Source organism: Neovison vison, chromosome 3 (assembly GCF_020171115.1).
Source record: "Neovison vison isolate M4711 chromosome 3, ASM_NN_V1, whole genome shotgun sequence".
Lineage (NCBI taxonomy): Eukaryota > Metazoa > Chordata > Mammalia > Carnivora > Mustelidae > Neogale > Neogale vison.
The window spans coordinates 201,365,738-201,379,395 of NC_058093.1; the positions used below are offsets into that span (position 1 = coordinate 201,365,738).

A 13,658-nucleotide genomic window follows, 5' to 3' on the forward strand; every position below is an offset into this window, starting at 1 on the left:
TCATCTCCTGGCCTTGTCACGTGACCCTCCCTGGATGAACCCTTTCTGTCTCCGGGCTCTGTCTCAAGAGTGAGCACACTGACCCAGGCTGTGCCCTTGTCCCAGCTTCCCACGATCGGTGGGATGCTGGGCAACTTACCTAAACCACCCAGGTCTTAGTTCATCTACTTGTACAGTGTTAATTTTAGTATCTCCTAGTATGGGACTTGTGGGAATCTAAGTTATTTAGCACGTGCTACTCCACACACACACACACACACACACACACACACACACACTGTAGGCAGCCTTCATCTGTTAATTATCACAACTGCCGATTCATAAGCTCATTAACCTTTCCATAGCTACTTTCTTCCCTGACCCTAAAAATGTCATTACCAAGTTTTGTCCTTTGTATGTTTCTTGGAATTTCAGCGTTTTCCTTCAGTGAACTCAGTTTTACTCATACCGTGGTAACAAGAATGGCATCGTCATCATCACCATCATGGTATTGGAGGATTAACATCGTGTGTGGGCAAGGACAGGATTCTGAGTGTATTACGAAATATAAGATCTTGGGCTCCCAACCATGGATACCAGACATGATGGGGTCCCCAATCCTTGACGTAACAAGCCCCCAACCTCGCCTGCATGTGGATTTGACTCATGCTTGTAAAGACACTCGTGATGTGATGTCATCATCTGAGAACCGTCAGACCACACCGAAAGCGACCAAGTCAAATGCTCATGGAGGACAGGTGATCCGAGTGAACAGACTGGATGGGCAATAAAGACAACGAGGTAAGATCATCGCCAGAAGACTCATGGCAGTGCCCTGAGGGCTGAGATGGGCATCGGTGGGAAAGTCTCATGCCATCTGGAGGATGACCCCCACCTGAAACGGGCAGCCTCAGCGCGTGTCCGGTCCACATGACAGGTGCGTGGATAGGCCCCAGCCTCGGCGTGTGTCTGGTCCACATTACAGGTGTACGGATAGGCCCACTGAGGGCAGACGTTTTTCATGTTTCATGGGTGAAAGCTCTTGTCTTTTCAAACAAGGCACATCATTGATTTTGATCTAAACGCAGTTCAGGCTGCATCCTGTGGGACAATCGAGGCACGAACTGTGGGACAGATTTGGTCCCTGGCTCCAAGTTTCTGACTTTGGATCCACTCTGTGAAATCTTCCTTAATTCTGGCTGCCCCGTGTGTGTGTGTGTGTGTGTGTGTGTGTGTGTGTGACTGTGGAGGCCCAGAATAGATGCCCACTGCATACACAGGGGGATGAATGAGTAAATCCACACTGGCCAGCTCTCGGTGGAGAATGTCCATTGTCCCCGGTGCTCCAACCTGCTTCACTGATCCAAATTCAGATGCAGTGGCTTCTTGGGGATTCGTCCCATTTCTCTCCAGGAGAGCAGCGGCTGTGTGTGAGGCGGTGGCTGAGCATGAGGAAGGAAGGGGCTTGCTGCAGACACACTCACCCTCCTCCATCTGGAGGCCACGGGGCCAGACTGCAGCTTCAAGCTTGCTTTCTGAGGGGAGCAAAGATCACCCAACAGCCTTGCTCCGCTTCTCAGAAACGTGGAGCCGTGGGGAGCTGCTCCCTTACACCGATTCGAAGAAACTTCTTCCAAAAGGTTGTCCTGCCAGTCTTGAGCAGCTCCCTCTACGGAAGGACAGAAGGACCCCAGCGTGTGCAGATGCCTGAGCAAACGATCTGGCCACGGTGAAGCTGTTCTCCTCTCACAGGTGCCATACATCATTCAGAAATGCCCATCACGACACACAGTGACAGGTGCACAATGAAAAGGCAAAGCAGGGTTCTCCAAGTACCGCACAGGAGCACTTCCTGGGAAACATAAACACCGCCCTGGGACTCAGTCTCTGACCTGTCGGGCTTCTCAGACGAGACATCCACCTCGCGACCACAGAGCAGTATCTGTCCTGACAGGAGCGTCACTGAAAATTAATACCGAAATAAGCAGCGATGTGTTCCATCATCCCCACTTCCTCCTTAACAAGGCGGAATTACAAATTGAATTAAACGGCTTCAATCCTAAAGTGCTCTCGCGGCGGCGCACATTTTTCAGTGGCGCGCTGAGAATGCGAAGCCATTGATCATACTGTGTGAGATCTTAGGAGGATGAAGGGGGAGAACACCAGCCTCCGAGCCGAGGGTTGTAGCTAAGCGTCAATTATAGAGTCTGCCTGGGAGCACGGAGAGGTTTTCCTCTTGCTGGTGGTGTGTGTGATTGCTGTTGGCCTCAATACATTTTTGTAAGAATTGGGAATACGCCTCGAACATGAAGGGAGTCTGTTACAGGAAGTTCCCTGCCTGGACTGAAACACGGCCTTGCAATTCAAGCACTGGAACAAGTTGGTCAATAAAATTATGGAGATTAGTTGGCTGAGTGTTGACACGGAGTGACACAAAGTGCTTTCCCCACTAATCCCTATCAAGGAAACAGCCAGATCTCTCCAGGTCTGCATTATTTCTTAGACATGATTGTGCGAGGTTCCTGTGCTAGTCACGATACAGAAGTCGCAAATCTGGGCTACCCCGGAGTTGTGGGGGGCCGAAGGGGTGGTCCCCAGGGAGGATCTGAGAAGCAGGGCAGAGCGGTGCAGAATGTGTGTGACATTCTGGGTGTGGTGGCTCTGATGTGTCACATTTGCCCACGGATGGACTTGTGGACATGTCACATCATCCCAGCAAGGATACAAGGACATTGAGAAGATCGCGTCTTGCATGGTTCCACTTACATGAACTGTCCAGAAAAGGCAAATCTATATAGAGAGAGTAAGGTTGCCTGGGGCTGGGGTGGGGATGGGGATTGGCTGCCGAGGTTCCCAGGGGTCCTTCTGGGGTGACAGAAGAATCTTAAAACCACACTGTGGTGCTGGTTACACAATTCTGAAAATACACCAACAGTCACTGAATTGTACACCTAAAAAAACAGGTGAACTCTCTGATATGTAAATGACACACCCATCCGCTCTGAAACCGTAATAACCCTGGGGCTCTGTCATCCGTCCACCATGCCAAACACCCCTCCAAGCACAGGAGCACCTCAGATCGTCCAGGGGTCTCCACCACCGAGGGGAAGGGAAGCTCCAATAGAAACGAACTTTTATTTTGGGAAGATTAGAGGGCTCGCTGGTACAGACTGAGACGTCTGGGGATATTAACGGGAACAAGAACAAGAAAAAGGTATTCTGATGGAAAGCTGGTGAGGTGGTACGTGCCTCAAATCGCTCTGGAGGGGAGTTTGGGCAGGATTTGGTTAAGCGGAAAATATTCACAACTAGAATCCAGGAAAGCTCGAGAATACACCTGAGAGCAGAGTCTTTATATACTTGCTGAGATCTACACTGGGACGCTGCCTGCAGAAATATTGACCCAAGCAAACAAGAGGAGACAAAAATGTCTATAAGTGCAAAGGAAATATCGCTATCTAGGTACCATTCATATATATTTATCTTAGGAGACAAACATGAAAGATTTATATTATCATTTTATGTATATATGTACGTCTGGTCTATTTGGCATAGATACAATTAATACGCTGATATAATTATGAGTATGAATACATCTCAAAAACAAATTCAGTGGAATTAAAATGACAAAATGCTATGTTTAATTATCATTTACTTACGTAAAATTAAAATAAATATCCATTTATGTGTCATTAAGAGATGCACACGGCAGTGCCTGGGAGGTTCAGTCGGTGAAGCGTCTACATTCAGCTCAGATCATGATCCCAGGGTCCTGGGATCGAGCCCCACACCAGGATCCTTACTGAGCGGGGAGCCTGCTTCTCCCTCTGCCTCTGCCTGCCGCCCCCCGCCCCGCCCCGCCCCGCCGCTTGTGCTCTCTGGCTCTCTCTACCTCTCTGTCAGATAAATAAATGAAATCTTAAAAAAAAAAGAAAAAAAGAGGCAGACAGTGATCTGGGGGCAGCAGTGGACAATGCGGCGGCGGTCGAGGGACAGGGAGAGGGTGGCAGTTCCGGCAGACACAGCTAATTGTGTCTCTCTTTGTTTCCCCCCCCTTCCATCACAGGAACCCCTGATCTGTAATTTGGAGTATGGCCCCCTATATTCACGTGGAACCACTATATTCTCATGGACACGTGACTACATTGCACCCAGCGGGAGATGAGAGGAATCATCTCTGCCTTCTGGGGTCACATCCACAAGGGGGATTTGCTTGTGGGCAGCCACCTGCTCTTTGCCTTCCAGGCTCGCTGGACAGAGCACTCGGCAGCGGCTAAGCCATCTGTGTCTACGTGGATGACGGCACCACCGGAGGAAGCAAGACACAGGGAACTGGAGTGTCGGATGGCCACGTCGGACAGACCTGCCTTCTGGGCTGCTGACCAGCTCAGACTTCCACAGGACAGACAATTCTCTTGTTCACACATTGCAAAGGATTCATTCTTAACACACCTCAAACTCTACATTTACATACTTTTTAATCTAAATATTTTTATTTCTTAACACACCCAAGAACAAATATAAAACAGTACTGTCATTTCTAAGGAGGTAAGATAAGTCTACATGCTTATTTCTGTGTTTTCCTGAAACTTTCCCATGTATTCAAGGGGCTATAAAGACAAGCCATATTGTTTATGCAGCTGAAATGGTGATATGGGGCTTGTCCACACTGGGGATAAAGCACACAACACCCGTGTTGATCCCCAGCAGAAGCCGGTTAACGTCGCTCTCTCCTCCCACGCGCTGAGTGGACGAACAGCCCTGCTCCCGGCCTGACGGGAAAATCGACGGTGCTCTAGGAGTTCTGGTTCCAAGGTGGGAGTGCAGCCCATATTCCACTAGGAGCTCACCTGCCATGTGACATCTCAGTCTAGAAAATGCAATGGAGGCTTATTAACCTCTTAGGTTGGCCTTGTATAAATTCCTCTTTGGTCCATAAGCTTGCGGGAACGTCGTGCTTGTCTGGGAGATGAAGTTTGCTGTGCCCATCACTCACCAAGTGTGTGGCTGTCACTGGGGGTCAGAGACTAGATTTAATTGTGATGGTGATGAACAGGGGTCCTTACACAGTGCTTATCCTTAATCATGTTATGCATTTAACCTTTCCAACTCAGACCATAAAACTTAATGAAATATGTCCCTGGAAGGCGATCAGAGTGGTATCCATCAGAAACTTGATTTAATGCTTTCTCCTTTGGGACCAGATGATTTCCTGAAGCCTATCTCAGGACAGAGAATGAGTTGAAGACAGGGACAGGTTGGGGGATTCTGGAAAACTGCAGGGACAAGATCTCCATCTTCCGTCCTCAGTGTCTGGGAGCGTGTCTGATGCACTCAGGGGTCCTTACTGGTTAGTTGAAAGCTTGTCACAAATAATTTTGGTATCCTCTCTCTACCAAAACTTCTCTTTCCAAACACCGCCTAGAACAGAGGAAGGCTGGATCGTGGCATTCAGTCCTTAGGATTCACTTCTGCTCAGGCCACACAGAGCTCTACTTGGGTCTTTCCTGTCTCAGGCTGTGAAGACACAGGCTTCCAAGACAGCTACGGCTAACTGCAGACATAGAGGTGGCAGGCCTACCACTGGGGTCTTGTCCTTAGGGCTAAGCTTTGGGTGCTGCAAGAGGAATCGCTGGAGAAGTAGGTGTGTGGTACCTGAAAGTCACAGGAGATGAGAAGGGAGGCATGGGGAGATGCCTGCATATGGGGGGGGGAGGGTGGACAAAGGAGGCCCAGAGTGTCCAGTGGGGGAAGAGGCCAAGGGCAGGGGTGGGCGGGAAGGAACACAGAGGCCACAACTCCAATATAATTATCTAGATGCAGACACATCAGCAAAGAGCATATGTTCAATGTGACCCCATGACCTTGGAAGGGATGCCAGGAACCCCAGCCCTGCATGCCTGAGCCTGCCAACAGTGACGTGGTCCGACAGGGCCAGCAGAAAGGAAGTGGTGTAACTGGCATCTTCCTGAGGAAAAACCCTTGGGGGAAAAAAGTCCTCTTCATGCCAAGTGAAATATGTAATATTTTAAAATTTACTATCAGTTGTTCCATTGGAGTGGGAAAGCTACCAATATCTTCATGGGAAAAAAAAGTGAGTCACATCATGTTGGTCATTTAGGAAACACTCAGTGAAGAAAAAATAGTGCAATTTTTCCAAATCCGACTTCGCAAACGCGGAAAAAAGTCGGGCACGCACATTTAAGTCCACTTACGACATTTCTCCATTTATGGACCCAGGGTGAGAGCGCCCCCTACTTTTGTGACTCCCCTGGAGCTTTCACTGAACCCTGATGCCAGTTTTGTTTTCCTGCAATGAGTCTGGTCATGATGAAGCCACGTGATTTTAGCACAAACACGGCTCAGGTGACCCTGTCACCACTCGGCCACCACGAATGGTCTTTGTGAAGAGATGAGACAGGGCTGCGGATCCAACACTCACCGAGGTGATGGTTATGACCACCCAGGGTACAAGCTGCACTTTACACACACTGACTCATTTAGTCCTCAGGCTAACGGGGAAGGGAGGTTAGTCTTCACTTTCGTGATGAGCACATGGAGCATGAAGGGGTTGAGGGAGCCCTCCTAGGTCACACAGGTCAGGGTCTGGGGCTGGAGCAGCTTTGAGCTCTATGTGCAGCAGGGGCCTTACGCTGTCCAGCACCCAGTCCTGCTGAAGAACATGAACAGATCTGGCTGGGTCAGGCTTGCGCTGTCTAGCACCTGATCATCCTGAAGAACATGAACCCATCTGCCTAGGTCAGGCTGAGCAATGACACATGTCCACCCTTCCTGACATATCCCCTGGCTCTGGGACAGTGACTAAGTTGCAGCACAACCAGGGGACGTGGATGGAAGGGAATGAACTCACAGCGGAGCCTGGCCACAGGCACAGCATTTCCATCGGTTTCCACAGCCCTCACTGTCTCCCCAAGGCAGGAAGCCATGTCCTGGGCACCTGGGGAACAAGGGCCACTGGGCTAGTCAGAGTCCCAGGTGCACACATTTACCATCAGCTCAGAGTGTGCTCTTGTTGGCCGGCTCAAGAATGACACACAGGGAGAGTCTGGAAACTCTTTGGGGAGTCGGGATGCCCAACTGTTAACAGCTGCTCCCAGTAGCATGCCCCGAGGCTTCTATCAGAGAAATCAAACACACATATCTCGAGTCCCACAGCTGTTTTAGGCTGTGCAGCTCAATGACGTTTTCCCTGGGACCAGAAGGGAGATGGAGGTGACCATCCCCACGAGTCCCTCTGCAAAGTGCCCAGGGGTAGGGGTGGCCACATGCTCCACAGATCTGTGACATTCCTTATGCAGTACTCAACTGGAAATGCTGAGTCTCCCATCATCGGCAAGCCTCAGCCTTCTGGTTCAGGGATGTCATGTGGCCAATCCGCTTGACTTTTCAACCAGTGGGGTAGAGATTTTTTTCCCACTGTCTGCGATGCCAGAGGAAGGGCAGGCAGCCTTCATGTAACAGTGGGAGAGCCAGTCTGCTCTTAAGAGGAGAGTCTGAAGATCATGCTGGGGTCATTTCTTGTAGTACTCGGGTCAACTCTCCTTCTGAACATCCACTTCTGTGAACCAACGACTTCTTTGTTTTCCTGGAATGGGCTGTGCTTTCAGTCACAGACTGTCAAAGAACACCCATGGATAGAATCACTTACCGGGACTGTGCTGGCCCTTTATGAACCCAAACTCAGGACTAGATGCAAATTATCAAAGGACCTCATCATGCATGAAGGAGAGCATCCACCTAGAAGATCCTTCAATCCAGCTCGTCACCCAAAGTATCAACGTCCCATGGCGTGAACAGTCCTTCTGCTTGCTACCAAAGACTTGTCCAGCTAGGCTCCTGGCATGGCTTGTTGTGGTCAGAACATCGATCAAGAACACTGAAACAGCAGCATGTGGCTTTAGAGAATGCTCTTCAGGACACTTGCTAGGAGAATCTAGACACAGGCTTTGGCACACACACATTTCCCTGAAAGGAGAAAGTACAACGAGCGCAGATTCAAAGACACATGTTAGCCATGACTGCAAAGCAGTCACGTGGAATGAGTGATCCCACACAGAAAAGAGCACTAATGCATTTGGAATAGATTCTGACCTGCAAAAAGTTCACACTTAACTCCTAAGGAACCCATCTGTTGTGGGAAGAGCAGTGCACTTGTAATGGGGAAAAAAAATCAGACAGAAGCAATGCCCCACCTCATCAATTCATGTTGATGTGGCCAGTTACCAGTTACTGAGCATTGACTGTGCACTGGGTGAGAGGAAGAGGGGGGAGGTAGAGTCTTTGCTGTAGGCATTGTTTCAAGTGTCATGGCTCAGGAAAAATCTTTAAAACCCTAAACTCATGACAAGAGTACATCTTATCAAAAGGCTCTTGGAGGAAAGGTGCTCTGCAGAGGTCACAATCCAGCAAAGGCCCAGAGGAAGTATGAGAGCCAGCCGAGGGATGTCAAGAAGCAGCCCATTCTAGGCATGGCAAAGGCACAAGCAAAGGCCCCAAGGTCTGCATGTGCTGGGCATGTTTTGGTGGAGGGCTAGTGTACCCACTGGGTGGAAAGGGATGAGCAGAGGGGAGGCGATGGGTCAGACAGAAAACGGGGCAGAAAGCGTATCGTATGGCTTCTGGCCTTGATGGAAACTTTGGATTTCACTCTAACTTATATGGGAGTCACAGGCTGACTTTTTTCTTCCGAAGGAAAAAAATCTTAATCATGTCCTCTCCAGTTTTAGGATAATAGTAGTGTGCTAGAAAAATTAATTGAAACACCCAAGCCTCCATAAAACCCAATTTATTAATCCACTCAGAAATTTCCTAAAACTAGAACTATCCTTCTTGGGGTGCCTGGGTGGCTCAGTGGGTTAAGCCGTTGCCTTCAGCTCAGGTCGTGGTCTCAAGCCCCACATCAGGCTCTCTGCTCAGCAGGGAGCCTGCTTCCTCCTCTCTCTCTGCCTGCTTGTCATCTCTCTCTGTCAAATAAATAAATAAATAATCTTAAAAAAAAAGAACTATCCTTCTTTACAAATGTACACGCATTTTCATGATCTTTATATAAAAATGAAATTTCATAGCTGTCAAGCCTTTAGTCATGCAACTTCACAATGCATACTTTTGTTTAACGATGCTTTTAACTGAAAGTGGAGTAGGAACAGAGAACGTTTTTAAGCTTCAATGCGTATTTGGCATGTGTGTACATATATGTATATGTGTGTATGCATGTTTGCCACACACACCCATGGTGCATCGTCAATAATGAGATGTCAGAGATCCAACTGTCTCTTAGGTCTCACAAGCTGTGTGTTCCACGCTTAGACTCTAGTGTGAATGGCAGCCCTGTGCTTCCCAGGCCCCCAACACCCAGAATTGTGCAAAGTGTGTCCTACACTCACAACACGGCTGTTCCTGGTTATGGACACAGCATGCATGAGCTCTGTTTCCAGTCTCTAAATTACCCTCTTTGTCTGGTTTCTCTCTGCCTCCAACACAGTGGGCATATTAATGAGAGATTAATTTTCTTTTAACAATGGTTCCTATTAGACCAGGCAAAGGTCCCCTAGATCAAAGAAAAATTGCTACTGGAAAAGACAACTTGAAAAGAATCTTCTTAAACCAGGGTCCAACACTTCAAAATCAACAATGAAAAAAAATTTTTTTTAAGGTTTAGGACGTCGGGTATGAAGCTAAAATTATTATAATAAGTTTGCTTCCTGCCACTTCCAGAAAATTGAGGTTCTATTGCAACTCTGGGCAAAGAACGCAAACCAGCTCTTTCTCAAATGCATGCAATATGTACAGAGGTTAAAAACATTAACTGCCTAAACACGAACCTCTAAAAATCAGCACACTGTCTTCGCTACTTCTTCATCGATAAGACCTGCAGAATCCTTGAAAACTGGAAGGGGTCCTTGCCTCTCTGAGTCTCTGAGCAGCTCAGAGAAAAAGGCATAATGTTGAGCTTATATTTAGTATTTATTTACTTATTAGAGGCAGAGATAGATACACCTGAGCAAGCAGGGTGAGATGAACTGAAATGCCACCAGGAGCGGACGCTGTATGACAAGACGCCCGAGCCTGTCTCTGGATTCTAAGAGCTGAGCCCTTGACCTCTCTTTCTTGGAGACCCGGAGTGAAGTGCAAGGATGCACTCGCCCCGAGACGCTTCCTTCAGGACGCACGGCTGTGTTCTCGCTGTGGCTCTTCTCTGCGTGGCCCCCTCTGTGTCTGCAGGGGAGGGAGGAGATTCTGCCTCTCTTGGGTATTGTGAGCGCTCAGAGAGCACCTGACTCAGAGCAGCCCGTCCGTTTAGGCCCCTGGAGTATCCCCGTGCCGCACCATGTAGCTGCCGGCCCGCGGTGTTATCTTGCATTTGTAGGATGCATCTTCCTTCGTTACTTCTTGTTTGTTAAGGATTCAGACAATTTTAAGCATCTGTTCTTCCAGAGGAACTCGACATTTATTTTGTTGTTTTCCTGAACACCCTGTTAGGATTTTGAGGAGTGTGAAGATCGTATTTATAGATTAATTTCTGGTGTGTCCACCACTTTTTTTTTTTTAAAGATTTATTTATTTGACAGACAGAGATCACAAGTAGGCAGAGAGACAGGGGGAAGCAGGCTCCCTGCTGAACAGAAAGTCTGAAATGGGGCTCGGTCCAGGACCCTGAGATCATGACCTGAGCCGAAGGCAGAGGCTTAACCCACTGAGCCTCCCAGGCGCCCGCCACCACTTTTTTGTAATGGTCATTTGGGGGTATTGAACGCTGTTGCGGTTCCTTCCGTCATGTTTCGTCATGTTTCGTATCCCTTAGTAAAGCTCTGGAGGTTACTCTTGGGAACTTGGTGTTTGGACACAAAGCTGTGCGGTAGCGCTGGCAGGTGTCCAGACGTACAATAATGAGTCAGGGGCTCCAAACTTCTTTGGGTCGGAGTCTCTTGGAGAACAGGATGTTGATGACATTCTTACACTCTCTGCACACACAACTCTGTGTGTGTACATATGTGTACACATATGTGCACGTGTCATAGCTTCATGGGTTCTGTGAAGGTAAACGTAATGACTTTTTAAAAATTTATTTATTTGAAAGAGAGAGGGGAGAAGGCGCAGAAGGGGAACGAGGGGGAGAGACTCTGAAGCAGACTCCACGCTCAGCACAGAGCCCCACGCAGGGCTCGATGTCACCACCCTGAGATCATAACTTGAGCTGAAACCAAGCGTCAGACACTTAACGGACTGAGCCCCCCAGGTGCCCCTGTAATTAATGACTTTATAAATACAGAAACTACCTGCTACACATTTGGAGAGAAATCCTCCTTTATTCCAAGTGATCATTATAGAGCTACGTCTGTATTCCTACTTCCCTACATCTCCTTCAGGAAAAAGGAAACATCAAGGAATAGAGGAAAATTAAGGGAGAAAGTCTGTCTAACTCTCTCCCTCTCATACGCACACGGAAGAGGACAAGCCGACCCAGTATGAAAATATAACCATTTCACTGGATCCTCCTGGAGAAATGTAAAGACTTTCTGTGTCTTTACTCATTCCTGTTCTAGCAACACACGTGAGAGAAATTTCCAACCTGTGCAAACCAAGAACCTGGTGGGTGAGTCACTTGCATTAATTACAAATTACCACTTGCTATAATTCGGGGAGCTAATCGTCACGAGCCTTACAAGGCTCTCCTATGTTGTTCTAACCTCCATAAAATAAACAGAAGGATGTCTTTACATATGAAGTGTGAAAACCCTGAGTACCGATACACAGTACACTCACATATTTGAACACTATGCTACTGTGTATTCGTATGTTATGGAACTCAGACCCTGGAGCTTATAAAACAGTGCATAGGAAATAGGAAACATCGTTCCCTCAATTTGATACACACACAAACCCACAACTGAAATGGCTGAATGGCCCAGGACGCTGAGCTTCTTTATAAAGGCACAGACAAAAAAAACAGAGAGTTGTGAAATCTGTTTACGCTGGTGATGCTGGGGGAGGCGGATATGCTACTGGTATATACTTTTTCTTTTCATTTTTATTTTAAAATACTTTTACTGTGAATACCCAACTAATAAAAACCATCATCAGGAAAAAAAGCAAGGAAATTATTCCATTTGGAGAGAAAAAGGCAGACAGCCACAATAGGATACAAATTCTTCTGAGTGGTCTAGACGAATGCTAGAAAAAAGATCTTTGTATAATTAGATCCCGGGCCAAGGTTCTGTAACCGGAGCCAGAGACAACGGCATCATTACTGTTTTCTCAGGATACAGCCCTTCATTTAGGAGGCTGCCTACCACCCCCACAGGGAGCAGACTCCCGGGCTGACTGTGCCGTGTACGGGATGCAGAGTTCTAGAACGGTCACCCTCGGAATGCTGACAGACAGCTGCCAAGGGGAACAGGTGTCCAAACCTGAGTCCAGTCAGAGTGAAAGCACCTGTGGGAAGGACGGATGCCCCCCACCCAACCCCATGGCTGCTCCTAAAATGCCCTTTCGTGTACTTGGGGGCCTCGCTGGAAATCCTGACTCTTAATAAATATCTTGATGAATGTATTAGGATAAAAGAAGGTAGCATTTTCCAAGAGTTGACTGCTCCCTTATGGAAACTGCATGTCCTCTCGTCCTCTGGCCACTGGCTTAGAGAGCGGTCCATCCTTGCCTTCAGATGGGGACTCTGGGATGTGGAGTCTATGCCTCACCCCACAGGGAGGATGGCACTCCCACTGTCTCAAGGAGGCTAGTTCTCCCATATACTTTCCACCAAACTGGACAGTTAAGCCCCCAGGGACACACACAGCCTCATCAAATCTCCTCTCCTATGCAAGCATTTTTAAAAATCATGCGAGGTATATAATGATACATCAATTCAGAAATACTTATTTTTCCCACGCTCCTTTTCCCTCCTTCATGATGATTTCAACGCTGCTGTCTTCATCACAGACGACGTCCCTCCCTCGTGCAGTTGATGATCTCATCTATCCTGTCCGCTGTGAGTTCATGAACCTTGAGAAGGTAACCCGGCACAGCATTGCTTTTCAGACCGAAACTTGCAAGACTTGTCTGCAATAATGAGGTCATTTCCTCAGGACTAACGAGTAAGTCTGTGTTAAAGGTCATCTCCTCCCTCCCTTACTTTACTCAAATTCAGTTCTGATGTAAACTCTGTAAACACCATAACTAGCACTGACGAGGGGAGGATACGCTGATGTGTCTTCCCCAACTAGTTATGAGCCAGTAACTCAGAGGGCTTCAGTTCTGCGCCCCTGTCCATGAACTCTGGCTGTGATTCTGTTGAGCAATGGTCCTGTTGTTCCTGCAAGCACTCAGGGCCACAGAATTTTCTGCATGAGTAATTACCCTCGGTATGATGTAATCCTTGAGTTTCCCCTTAAGGCTGTTTCAAAAGTTCTATGCTTTTTTGGTGGTTGTTTGTCATTTTGGTAAGCATTCAAAATCAAATGTCATAATGTAGGAAACTTCGTAAGAACGTCACGCTAAGAAATCACCCTCTTTTCTGAAGGATAATTTTTTGGGGAAGAACTTGTCTTGTGTTTGTTCATGCAAATGTCAGAGACACGAATTTACCCCAGACTTCTAACTCCAAACGTATGCTTTTCCTATCACACCGGGAGAGAATTCACAAATAACACTTTCTCTCTGTG

General features: G+C 47.7%; 1 protein-coding gene across 1 annotated transcript in view; it reads right to left on the bottom strand.

Annotated features, from left to right (window-relative positions):
• The window catches only part of TMEM132D (transmembrane protein 132D), a 575,438-nt gene that overhangs the window by 203,272 nt on the left and 358,508 nt on the right, over window positions 1-13,658 (bottom strand). The gene's annotated exons all lie outside the window — the stretch shown is intronic.